The sequence below is a fragment of the Leucoraja erinacea genome, chromosome 43 (genome assembly GCF_028641065.1).
Source record: "Leucoraja erinacea ecotype New England chromosome 43, Leri_hhj_1, whole genome shotgun sequence".
In the NCBI taxonomy this organism is placed as follows: Eukaryota; Metazoa; Chordata; class Chondrichthyes; order Rajiformes; family Rajidae; genus Leucoraja; species Leucoraja erinaceus.
The window spans coordinates 1,280,603-1,293,946 of NC_073419.1; the positions used below are offsets into that span (position 1 = coordinate 1,280,603).

General features: G+C 42.1%; 4 non-coding genes across 4 annotated transcripts; all 4 read left to right on the plus strand.

Annotated features, from left to right (window-relative positions):
- The first annotated feature begins 5,675 nt into the window (after positions 1-5,675).
- trnaa-agc (transfer RNA alanine (anticodon AGC)) lies at positions 5,676-5,748 on the plus strand. The gene has a single exon. It is a non-coding gene; the product is annotated as a tRNA-Ala (tRNA).
- Positions 5,749-7,888: 2,140 nt separating this feature from the next.
- trnaa-ugc (transfer RNA alanine (anticodon UGC)) lies at positions 7,889-7,961 on the plus strand. Its single transcript has one exon. It is a non-coding gene; the product is annotated as a tRNA-Ala (tRNA).
- A 3,020-nt stretch (positions 7,962-10,981) lies between these two features.
- On the plus strand, positions 10,982-11,067 carry trnay-gua (transfer RNA tyrosine (anticodon GUA)). The gene is given in 2 exon segments: positions 10,982-11,018; positions 11,032-11,067. It is a non-coding gene; the product is annotated as a tRNA-Tyr (tRNA).
- A 2,102-nt stretch (positions 11,068-13,169) lies between these two features.
- trnay-gua (transfer RNA tyrosine (anticodon GUA)) lies at positions 13,170-13,255 on the plus strand. Its single transcript is given in 2 exon segments — positions 13,170-13,206; positions 13,220-13,255. It is a non-coding gene; the product is annotated as a tRNA-Tyr (tRNA).
- The last annotated feature ends 89 nt before the right edge of the window (positions 13,256-13,344 follow it).

Sequence of the window (13,344 nt, forward strand, 5' to 3'; positions counted from 1 at the left end):
TGTAGCAGCCCTGGTGGAGTAAGATCTGGAAATCAGTATCTACTCCTGCATAAACCAAACTCTGTTTTATCACCTGGAAATTGTCTGAACAGATACGTTCTTATAAAGTTTTTTGTAACTAACAAGCATTGCTAGTTCAGAGCCTCGAAGGCTTTTGGTGACCTTGACGTATTGTTTTATATGTGTGCCTTCACATAACCAAAGGTCCCTGGGTATGCATTGAACTATTTTGAGACCTGACACCCCTTCTGCTCTGCTTAAGTAAATTATAAACATAAATATAAATTGAATTCAAAATTCAAATAAAAAGATTTAAATTAAAATACAAAATTCAAATAAAAAGATTTAAATTATTAGAAGTAAGTACAATGCATTGGTGCAAAAACGATGTTAACATATTACATTCTCTGTACAACTTCCCTTTTTTATTTTAAAGAGAGAAGTGAGAAAGGAGAGAAGAAAAAGAGGTTGTGAAAAGTGAAGAATAGATTAGTGAGCGTGGGTGAAAAACCAATAAAGAAAAAGTGAAAGAGAAGGAATAAGTGAAGAAGGAAAGCAGGAGGGAGATTATTCCATTGCCACAGTAGGATGGGTTTTTTTTAAATATTCTAAATCATCTTTTACCCATACCTGAAACTGTTGGTTTTCATGATACTATGTCACCACTTGAATTCAAGAAATCAATAAATGGGAACCAACTCCTTAAGAATAGGGGGTTACACAAAAAAGCTGGAGAAACTCAGCGGGTGCAGCAGCATCTATGGAGCGAAGGAAATAGGTCTTGTTTTTCTATTAGGAGGAGTCTCATTTCTTCCAAATGTGCTGTGTCCAGCATATTACTGATCCACATTTTAAATGTTGGTATATTAGCATTTTTCCAAAATTTAAGTATAAGTTTTTTTGCTGTTATTAACCCATAGTTGAAAAATGAGTTTTGGTGTGTATTTAATTTGTTCCCATCTCCACTTACTCCAAATATAATCATTTCTGTATTAGGTTCCATTTTTGTCTTAAATAACTTTGAGAATATATCAAATATATCGCACCAAAATTTATAAAGTGTTGAACAAGAGACAAATGAGTGCGTAATATTGGCATTTTGAGAAAGACATTTATCACAAATGGGAGAAATATTTGGATAAAATTTATTCAACCTAGTTTTGGAATAATATAATCTATGTAATATTTTTAATTGAATTAAGTTAAGTCTAGCATTGGTCGAACATTTATGTATATGTATCAAATATTTTTCCCATGTTTCTTTTGAGATTTTTATCATTAATTGTTTTTCCCAGTCTCCTCTAATTGCCTCTGTTGATGGTGATTCTATATTTAAAATACTGTTATACAAGTATGATATTAATTTTGTTGACTCCGCATTGATATTCATTACTTCTTCCAGTTGGTCTAAAATTATACTTTGGAATCTTGGTATATATTTCTTCATAAAGTCACATACCTGTAGGTATTTAAAATATTTATTGTTATTCAATTTAAATTTTGATTTAAGTTGTTGAAATGATAATAAATTTCCCAATTTGTTTTATTTTTTAATATTTTATTTTATTAGAAGTAAGTACAGTCATATGGCACCAAAGTGCCTAATATATATTTTCATAATACATTTTATGTACAACTTCTTTTTTTTTTTGTTACATTGAAAAAAGATGAGAATAAGAAAAATAAGTTAGATAGTAAAGGATAGAAAGATGTGAAATATATAGTGTGTGAAGAAAGAGAACGAGTAAATGAAGAAAGTTGAGAGAGAAAATAGTGAAAAGAAAATAAAATATAAAAGAAAAGGAGATCATTATTTATAATCTTGACCAACCCTCGTCCAGTCCTGAAACAGTTATTTTTTACAATTGTGTTGCACCATATGATTCCAAAAAAACGACGAATGGAGACCAACTCGTTATGAATTGGTCTGATTTATCCATTAGGAGGAATCGCATTTCCTCAAGATGAGCGGTGTCCAACATACTTGCAATCCACATTTTAAGCGTTGGTATTGATGTACCCTTCCAAAATTTAAGTATTAATTTTTTTGCTATTATTAAACCATAGTTAAGGAATAGATTTTGAGATGTGTTCAATTTATTCCCATCTTCCATTACACCAAATATAATCATTTCAGTATTAGGTTCCATTCTTGTCTTGAATAATTTTGTAAGTATTTCAAAAATATCATTCCAAAATCTATAAAGTTTTATGCAGGAAACTAAGGAGTGTGTTATAGTTGCCTTTTGGGCTAGACATTTATCACAAGTGGCGGATATATTTGGATAAAATTTGTTCAATCTTGTTTTTGAATAATATAATCTATGTACAATTTTAAATTGAATTAGATTATGTCTTACATTAATTGAACATTTGTGAATATATATCAGGTATTTTTCCCATTTAACCTTCGTAATTTTTATCATTAATTCCCGTTCCCACTCTTCTCTAAGTACCTCTGTCAAAGTTAATTTTATTTGTTTCCAGATTCGTATTGTATTTTGTATAATTGGATTCTTCTTATATAACATATTATTCAGCTTTATTGGGGAAGAAATGATCGCTCCTAGATCGTAGGGGGCGCAATCCTCTTTCTCCATTCTTATCCATTCCAACTGTTGAGCAGAACTGTCCAACCAATAAATTATATTTTTAATATGTATTGCCCAATAATAGTATAGAAAATTAGGTAATGCAAACCCCCCCACCCCACCTCTTTGGGTTTGCACAAGTGATTTCTTTTAATTCTATGTGCTTTATAATCCCAAATAAAATTTAAAATATTCGAGTCTAATTAAAAAAAAAAGTGTTTTGGTATATATATCGGTATGGAATAAATATATTATGTGTGGTAGCGCTATCATTTTTATAGCGTTTATTCTGCCGATTAGTGACAGTGGGAGCGTTCTCCAAAATGTAATTAGTGAATCAAATGTATTTAATAATGGTATAAAATTAGCATTAAATAATGATTTATATCTTCTAGTAACTTGAATACCCAAATACTTAAATTTTTCCGTTGCGATTTCAAATGGAAACTTTTAATAGGTGATTCCCTTTCTGGGGTTTTAATGACATAATTTCACTTTTATTCCAATTTATTCTATCTGGAGAAAGAGCCAAATTCCTCTATTAGATTTAATAAATTCGGGATGCTCGTTTGGGAGTTTGTAATATATAAAAGTATATCATCTGCATATAGTGATATTTTATTAATAGTATCCTTAGTATTATATCCTTGAATATACCTGTAGTTGAGCATGCAGATTATGCATATTCGCTCAATCACTCTTTAACCCCTAGAATGCACGTAGGGTCTATAGATAGTTGATACCAATAACTGAAGAATTGGTAACTCATGCAAATCTACTCCACCTCCAAACTAGGGATGACAATTTCCCACGTTAACTGAAATATTTACTGACCAAACTACTGGAGCAATGCTGAATACTGATGTCCATCATTGTGACTTTGGTAGTTTCAGCTGGTAATAGCATAGGTGTGTTAACAATGACCTACATGGCACTTTAGAGTTTGTCATTTAGCATGATGTCAGTTCTCCCACTTGCACACCTGAATCATAACTATTATATTGCCAATCAGTCTTAATGAATAGAAGGCTGCTTTATAACAACAAAGGCTGTTACAGGTTTCTCTTAACTCCAATCTGTTGCCCAGGGCGGCATCATAGGCCAATAAATAGCTAAAGGTAAATTCCAATGACCAAAAAGTCTATTTGGTAAAACTTAATGTTTTACTCGATAGAGGAGCCCAATTTCTCAAATATAGTTTGAGACTGAAACAGTGGATTTTAGCAAAATACAGCGTTAAAATATCACCCAGACAAGACATAACAAGTGTTTTTCAACTCTGAGTAGTCCGCTTTGAATGATTTATTGTCATCATACTGTTTATTGCCTCATCATAGCAATTGCCTCCTCCAAATATCTCCGATGATCCCTGTAAATGGGAACACCCTATGAAATCAGTTGTTAATCAGCCATCTTTCATAATGAACATGCCATGCCTGCCATCATTTCGTGCCTGCTTTGAATGGCAACTCTGGCCTGATTTCAGAGTCTGTCTTGCAAGACAATCCTGGCCATAATACTGAGCCTATCTGATAATTCTGACCTGTCTTAAAAGACAACTCTGGCCATAATTCTGAGCCTGTCTCGAAAGACAACTCTGCCCATATTTTTGAGCCTGTCTCGAATGCAATCCTGGCCAAAACACTGACCCTGCCTCAAAACACAATTCTGGCCCAATTCCAACCTGCTTGGAATGCTAGTATTGTCCAGTTTTACATGGTTAGATGCCTCTAAGTAGATGAAAATGTCTTAATCATATGTGCATTGTACAACCAAGTGTAAACCTTACCAACTTGTAAGTGGTCCCTTAGTTGTAGAGTAGAACTGGTAGAGTGCGTGGAACATCTGGCCAGCTTTCATGCTGCCACCAGCTTCAGTCAACCGCTTACTGCCGATGAAGATGTGGGGTGCGTTGTCGCCGAAACTATGAAGCTTTGCTCGTAGTTGGCCTTGATTGGTCCAACAGCTTGTGCTTCGTCCTCCAGGACTTTCCTGTTGAATAAGTCTTACCTGAATAGAAGCTTCGGCGGGTTGCTCTAACGTCCCCCTGATAGCGGTGTTTTGGCACGTGCTCCTGATATCGTGTGTGAGGGTTAAGGTGAAAACTATCAGCCTATGAGAATTGGGTGTGAATAAAGCAATGTCCAACCAGAAGAAAGGACTGAAGCAGTGGAGAGACCTTGCATAACATTGTGCAGAGCAAGACAACGAGGAGCGTTATCCATTGCGCCATTGGCCTAAGCTATTGAGGGGTGTTTGCAGATGCAAGGGTGTTCATGCTACAGCAGGTACCCAGACAGCAGGCAGCGAAGAGCAAAATGTTACAATCAAAGAAAGAAAACAGACAAGCTTGGTGGTGGCTTTCCTTCGATAGCTCAGTTGGTGGAGTGGAAGACTGGTTCAATTCTGGCTCGAAGGTGCTTGCTCCCCTTTCATTACGTTCAGCAGCATTTCCCACACAGCCCAGCAGCGAAGACGGAAAGAGCTGGTCTCCATCAGACCTCTGGCAACCGACCACAAGGATTGCACCAGCAACAAACCTCTGAATACTCAAGGCTTGTCTAGCACAGCATATACTACAGTGTGCGAAACTGTTGAAATAGTAACACCAACCACAGATTTGATTGGTCATGAAGCTGTAAGAAACTGGCACACTCCCCCGAGTAGCGGCTGCACATAATAATAGCTGACCAGAAAAGCATTAAGAAACCTCTCATCATGCCTGTGCATGGAGTCTGAACAAGGTGTCTTTTCCACAGTTGCATCATCATACCAAGCATGCTAAGATCTGAAGCATTTCCAACATTTTCTGAAAATACATTGGGTACCAGTGTTATGGCCCTTCTCATGAATGAAAAAGCTGCCCCTCAGTTCTCTCTGAATTAATTTGCCTCTCAGATGGATAAGATAGTATGCTGGTATGCATGACGTGTCTGCAAATTGTGTGGTGGGAAGGTGACACTTTACATTGAGAGGTAATAGGCTTAGGTATTGGACGGACATCTGGACATTGACAAAGTCACTTGCAGAATTGCAGTGGCGACGTGGTAGAGAGTGAAGAAGATGGAGAATGGTAAAAGTACAGGGGAATTAGCTCAAATGGTAGAGCGCTCGCTTAGCATGCGAGAGGTAGCAGGATCGATGCCTGCATTCTCCATTAGATTTTGAATGCAGCGGCCATCCGGTCTCTTGCTTTATACATGTACAAAGCATCAGTGAAGTAATGATGGTCTACTTTGATTGAGGTACAGAAACGATGAGAGAATGCGTATCATGTCTGGTTTTGCATTTTAGAAACATAGAAAATAGTCAATTGACAATAGGTGCAGGAGTAGGCCATTTGGCCCTTTGAGCCAGCACCGCCATTCAATGTGACGTTGGCTGTTCATCCCCAATCAGTACCCCATTCCTGCCTTCTCCCTCTATCCCCTGATTCCGCTATTTTTAAGAGCCCTATCTAGCTCTCTCTTGAAAGCATCCAAAGAACCTGCCTCCACCCCACTCCGAGGCAGAGAATTCCACAGACTCACCACTTTCTGTGAGAAAAAGTGTTTCCTCGTCTCCGTTCTAAACTCCAGAGTGTACAAGCCCAGCTGCTTCATTCTTTCAGCATATGACAGTCCCGCCATCCCGGAAATTAACCTTGTAAACCTACGCTGCACTCCCTCAATAGCAAGAATGTCCTTCCTAAACTTAGGGGACCAAAACTGCACAAAATAGGTGCAGGAGTAGGTCAATCGGCTCTGAGCCAGCACCACCATTCAAAATGATCATGGCTAATCTTCGAAAATCAGTACCCCATTCTGGATTTTCCCCATATCTCTTGATTGCCTTAGCCCAAAGAGCTAAATCTAACTATCTTGAAAACATCCAGTGAATTGGCCTCCACTGCCTTCTGTGGCAGTGAAGCAATGATGGTCCACAGAGAAGAGTGAAGAAGAAGGAGGATGGCAAAGTGCAGGGGAATTAGCTCAAATGGTAGAGCGCTCGCTTAGCATGTGAGAGGTAGCGGGATCGATGCCCGCATTCTCCATTGGTCTTTTGGATGCCGGTGTTGTGCCAGTCTCTTGCTTGATACATGTACATGCTGAGCTGCAGAAATGAGGTGAGAAGGCGCATCATGTCAGGTTTTGCACCAGTGAAGGTTCACTTTGATTGGAAAGAAGAGAAGTGATAGCGAGAAATGGCACGTGCTCCTGATTTTGTATGTGAGGATTGAGGTGAAAATTATCTGCCTCAATTAGGTGGGAATAAGGCAATGCCCGAACAGAAGGAATAACTGAGGCAGTGGAGAGGCCTTGCAAAATTGTGCAGAGCAAGACAACGAGCCAGATAGTAGTCGAACCTACAATCTTCTGATTCATATTCAGACGCGTTATCCATTGCACCACTGGCCCAAGCTATTGAGGGGAGTTTGCAGATGCAAGGATGTTCATGCTACAGCAGGTACCTAGACAGTAGGCAGAGAAGGGCAAAATGTTAAAGACAAAGAGAGAAAACAGACAAGCTTGCTGGTGGTGTTCCTTTGATACCTCAGTTGGTAGAGTGGAGGTATCAAAGTAGTGGAAACATGGTCATCCTTAGGTCGCTGGTTCAATTGTGGCTCGAAGGAGCTGCTCACCTTTTGTTATGTTCAGCACCATATCCCGTACAGCCCAGCAGCGAAGATGGCAAGAGCTGGTCTCCATGTGACCTCTGGCAATTGACCACAAGGATTGCACCAGCATTGTACCAGCATCAAACCTCTGAAAATTCAAGGCTTGTCTAGCACAGCATGTACTCCAGTGTGTGAAACTATTGTAATAATAACACCAACCACAGATTTGATTGGTCATGATGAAGCTGCCAGAAACTTGCACACTCCTCCGAGTAGCGGCTGTACATAATAACATCTGACCAGCAAAGCATTAAGAAAGCTCTCATGCCTGTGCATGCAGTCTGCACAAGGTGTCTTTCCATTTTCTACAGTTGCATCATCACACTCTTACGGAGTGTTAAGATCTGAAACAATTCCAACATTTTCTGAAAATACATTGGATATCAGTGTTGTGGCCATTCCCATGAGACAACAAGCTGCCCCTCAGTTCTCTCTTAATTAATTTGCCTCTCAGCTGGATAAGATAGTATGCTGGTATGCATAACGTGTCAGCAAATTGTGTGGTGGAAGGGTGACACTTTACATTGAGAGGTAATAGGCTTAGATATTGGACGGACATCTGGACATTGATAAAGTTACTTGCAGAATTCCAGTGGTGACGTGGTGGATCGTGAAGAAGATGGAGAATGACAAAAGTGCAGGGGAATTAGCTCAAATGGTAGAGCGCTCGCTTTGCATGCGAGAGGTAGCGGGATCAATGCCCGCATTCTCCATTGGTCTTTTGGATGCAGGTGTTGTGCCGGTCTCTTGCTTGATACATGTACATGCTGAGCTGCAGAAATGAGGAGAGACAGCGCATCATGTCAGGTTTTGAATCAGTGAAGTAATGACTATCTGCCTATGAGAATTGGGTGTGAATAAAGCAATGCCCGACCAGAAGGAAGGACTGAGGCAGTGGAGAGACCTGGCCCGCTTTTATCCACATTAAACTGCATTTGCCATGCATCACCCAACCTGTCCAAGTTGCCCTGCATCCTCATAGCATCCTCCTTACAGTTCACCCTGCCACCCAGCTTTGTGTCATCTGCAAATTTGCTAATGTTTCTTTTAATCCCTTCATCTAAATCATTAATGTATATTGTATATAGGTGCGGTCCCAGCACCGAGCCATGCGGTACCCCACTAGTCACTGCCTGCCATTCTGAAAGGGCCACGTTAATCCCTACTCTTTGTTTCCTGTCTGCCAACCACTTCTCTATCCATGTCAGAACTCTACCCCCAATAACATGTGCCCTAATTTTGCCCACTAATCTCCTATGTGGGACCTTATCGAATGCTTTCTGAAAGTCCAGGTACACTACATCCACTGGCTCTCCCTTGTACATTTCCCCCAGTTACATCCTCAAAGAATTCCAGAAGATTAGTCAAGCATGATTTCCCCCTCGTAAATCCATGCTGACCTGAACCGCTCCTGCTACTGTTATACAAATGTGTGGCTATTTCATCTTTTATTATTGACTCCAGCATCTTCCCCACCACCGATGTCAGGCTAACTTGTCTATAATTCCCTGTTTTCTCTCTCCCGCCTTTCTTAAAAAGTGGGATAACATAAGCTGCCCTCCAATCCACAGGAACTGATCCTGAATCTATAGAACATTGGAAAATTATCAACAATGCGTCCACGATTTCTAGGGACATTTCTTTATGTACCCTGGGATGCAGACCATCAGGCCCTGGGGATTTATCAGCCTTCAGTCCCATCAGTCTACTCAACACCATTTCCTGCCTAATGTGAATTTCCTTTACCCTAGATCCTCTGACCACTAATACGTCAGGGAGATTGTTTGTGTCTTCCTTAGTGAAGACAGATCCAAAGTACCTGTTCAACTCGTCTGTCATTTCCTTGTCCCCCATAATAAATTCACCTTTTCCAGTCCAACTTTGGTCTTAACTATGTTTTTCCCCTTCACATACCTAAATAAGCTTCTACTATCCTGCTTTATATTCTTGGCTAGCTTACCTTCGTACCTCATCTTTTCTCCCCGTATTGCCTTTTTAGTTATCTTCTACTGCTCTTTAAAAGTTTCCCAATCCTCTGGTTTCCCGCTCATCTTTGCTATGTTATACTTCTCTTTTATTTTTATACCGTCCCTGACTTCCCTTGGCAGCCACGGTCGCCCCTAACTCCCCTTAGAATCTTTCCCCGTCTTTGGAATGAACTGATCCTGCACCTTCTGTATTATTCCCAGATATACCTGCCATTGTTGTTCCACTGTCATCCCTGCTAGGGTATCTTTCCAGTCAACTTTGGCCAGCTCCTCCCTCATGGCTCCATAGCACCCCTTTGTTCAACTGTAACACTGACACTTCCGATTTTCCCTTCTCCCTATCAAATTGTAGATTAAAACTTATCATATTATGGTCACTACCTCCTAATGGCTCCTTTACCTCGAGTTCCCTTATCGAATCTGGTTCATTACACAACACTAAATTCAGAATTGCCTTCTCCCTGGTAGGCTCCAGTACAAGCTGCTCTAAGAACCCATCATGGAGGGACTCCACAAACTCCCTTTCTTGGGGTCCAGTACCAACCTGATTTGTACTGTCTACCTGCATGTTGAAATCTCCTCCAACAACCGTAGTAGCATTACCTTTACGACATGCCAATTTTAACTCTTGATTCAACTTGCACCCTATCTCCAGGCTCCTGTTTGGGGGCCTGTAGATAACTCCCATTAGGGTATTTTTACCCTTACAATTCCTCAGTTCTATCCATACTGACTACATCTCCTGATTTTATGTCAACCCCTTGCAAGGGACTGAATTTCATTCCTCCCCAACAGAGCTACCTCACCACTTCTGTCCACCTGTCTGTCTTTTCGATAGGATGTTTACCCTTGAATATTCAGTTCCCAGCCCTGGTCCTCTTGCAGCCATGTCTCTGTAATTCCCACAACATTATACTTGCCAATTTCTAACTGAGCCTCAAGCTCATCCACTTTATTTTTTATACTTCACGCATTCATATACAACACCTTGACTTCGGTATTCACCTCCCCTCCCACACCGGTCACTATTGGCCCTGACCTTACTCTCATCTCTTCTCAAACTTTCCTTCCTATTAATTCGGGAGTCTTTTGTAACTTTTCCTGTACACACTTCCCCTTTAACTCATCGATACATAACTAAAACTCTGATATTATTATCTTCTGGTTTACGCAGTCTTTCTATTTGCGCAGAAATGGTACGCGATAGCGCTATGCTAGCTCACTCACCGTTCTGTGCTGCCAGTGCACCATGTTTCATTCCGATCGGTTGAATGGTGTAAAAGTTAGCGAGGTTTAAAAATCTTAAAAATCGTGCATGCGCAGATGGATCTCAGTCACTGCCCCATTAGTCACTGCCTGCCATTCTGAAGGGGACCCATTAATGTCTACCCTTTGTTTCGAAATGGCATGTACTCCTGATATTGTGTGTGAGGATTGAGGTGAAAGGTATCTGACTATGAGAATTGGGTGTGAATAAAGCAATGCCCGACCAGAAGGAAGGTCTGAGGCAGTGGAGAGGCCTTGTAAAACATTGTGCATCAAAGACAACGAACCAGGTCGTAGTCAAAACGACAATCTTCTGATCCGTAGTCAGACACGTTATCCATTGCGCCACTGGCCCAAGCTATCGAGGGGAGTTTGCAGATGCAAAAATGTTTGTTCTACGGCAGTTTACCCAGACAGCAGGCAGAGAAGGGCAAAATGTTATAGACCAAAAGAACGAAAACAGACTTACTGGTGGCTTTCCTTCGATAGCTCAGTTGGTAGAGCAGAGGACTGTAGTGGAAACATGGTCATCCTTAGATCGCTGGTTCAATTCCAGCTCGTAGGAGCTGCTCACATCATCCTTAGGTTGCTGGTTCAATTCCAGCTCGAAGAAGCTTCTCACCTTTTGTTACGTTCTGCACCATTTCCCGCATAGCCTCGCAGCGAGGACGGAAAGAGCTGGTCTCCATCTGACTCTCGTCAGCAGCGGCCTCTGCAGCCCGTCTGCGTTTTTATTATTTTTTGTCTATGTTTTTATGTAGTTTTTGTTATTTTTTGTTGGGGGTGTGTGTGTGGGGGGGGGGGGGGTGGGGGGGGGGTGGGGTGGGAGGGAGGGGGTAACTTTTAATCTCTCCTTGCACGGGAGACCCGACCTTTTCTTTGTCGGGTCTCTGTTGTCGTTGGGGCTGCAACGAGGAGCGGCCTCCAACAGGAAGACCGGGGGCTCTGGTGCCGACGACTCACCTCACCGTCGCGGAGCTGGCCGAGTCCGGAGCGGGTGGAGCGGTGGTGGAGCGCTGCTGCGGCCCGACCTCCGGAGATTCGGAGGTTGCAACTGCGGGTCTGGCGGACGGCGGCACCGGGAGCCCGCGGGTCCCAGGAGGGAGACCGCTTTTCAGGGCTCCCGCAACGGCGACTTCTCCCGCCCGAGTTGCGGGGTCGAAGAGCTCCTGGAGCGGGGCCTTACAGCACCGCCCCACGTGGCTTGGAATGGCCGCGGGACTCTGCGAGCGCCCGCCGGGGGCTCCAACATCAAGAACCCGGTGTGCGACCTTGCACCACCCGGCATGGCTTTAATGGCTGCGGGACAATCGCCATCGCCAGCCGGGGGCTTTGACTTTGACTCTGACATCGGGGGTGGGGGGAGTGCAGTGGAGAGATAAGTTTTTTTGGTGATGTGATGGATGTTTATGTAAATTATGTTGTGTCTTGGGTCTATTTGTTTGTAATGTATGGCTGCAGAAACGTCATTTCGTTTGGACCTCAAGGGGTCCAAATGACATATAAATTGAATCTTGAATCTTGAATCTTGACCTCTGGCAACTGACCACAAGGATTGCACCAGCATCAAACCTCTGAATATTCACTTCATAGTGCTATGCTGTTGAAATAGTAAAACCACCCACAGATTTGAATGGTCATGATACAGTAAGAATCTGGGACACTCCTTGAGTAGCGATGTATGCAATAATAGCTGACCAACAAAGCATTAAGGAACCCTTCATCATGTCTGTGTGTGCAGTTTGCACAATGTGTCCATCTGTTTTCTGCAGTTGCATTGCCACACCAGCAGGGAGTGCTAAGTTCTGACACAATCCCAGCATTTTCATAAAATTCTTCGGGTATTATTGCTGTGGCCACTCCCTTGTATGAAAAAGTTGCCCCTTGGGTTCATCTTAATTCATTCATTTCTCACCTGGATAAGGGAGTGATGCTGTTTTGCATAATGTGTCACCATAATGTGTGGTGGAAGAGTAAGAGTTTACGTTGAGAGATAACATGCTGAGGTATTGGACAGACATCTGAATATTGATAAAGTTACTTGCAGAACTGCAGTGGCGCTGTGGTGGATCGTGAAGAAGACGGAGTAGTGCAGGGGAATTAGCTCAAATGGTAGAGCACTTGCTTAGCATACGAGAGGTAGCGGGATCGATGCCCTCATTATCCATTGGATTTTGAATGCAGGGTCCATCTGGTCTCTTGCTTGATACATGTACATTCTGAGGTGCAGAAACGAAGAGAGAATGCGCATCATGTCCGGTTTTGCATCTGTGAAGAAATGATGGTCCACATTGATTTGAACGATAAGACGAGATAAAGAGAAATAGCAAGTGCTCCTGATATCGTGTGTGAGGATTGAGGTGAAAACTATTTGCCTACAAGAATTGGGTGTGAATAAAGCAATGCCCGACCAGAAGGGTCCCCAGCAGGGACACAATTGTCACTAAGTTGTGACACAATTCTAACATTTTCATAAAATACTTTGGGTATCAATGCTGTGGTCACTCCCTGGTATGAAAAAGTTGCCCCTTGGGTTCATCTTAATTCATTCACCTCTCACCTGGATGAGGGAGTGATGCTACTTTGTACAACGGGCCAGAAAGGAGGCAGCGAAGGGCAACATATTAAAGGCAATGAAGGAAAACAGACAAGCTTGCTGGAGGCTTTCCTTCGATAGCTCAGTTGGTAGAGCGGAGGACTGTAGTGGAAACATGGTCATCCTTAGGTCGCTGGTTCAATTCCGGCTCGAAGGAGCTGCCCACCTTTTGTTACGTTCAGCACCATTTCCCGCCCAGCCCAGCAGCGAAGACGGAATGAGCTGGTCTCCATCTGACCCCTGGCA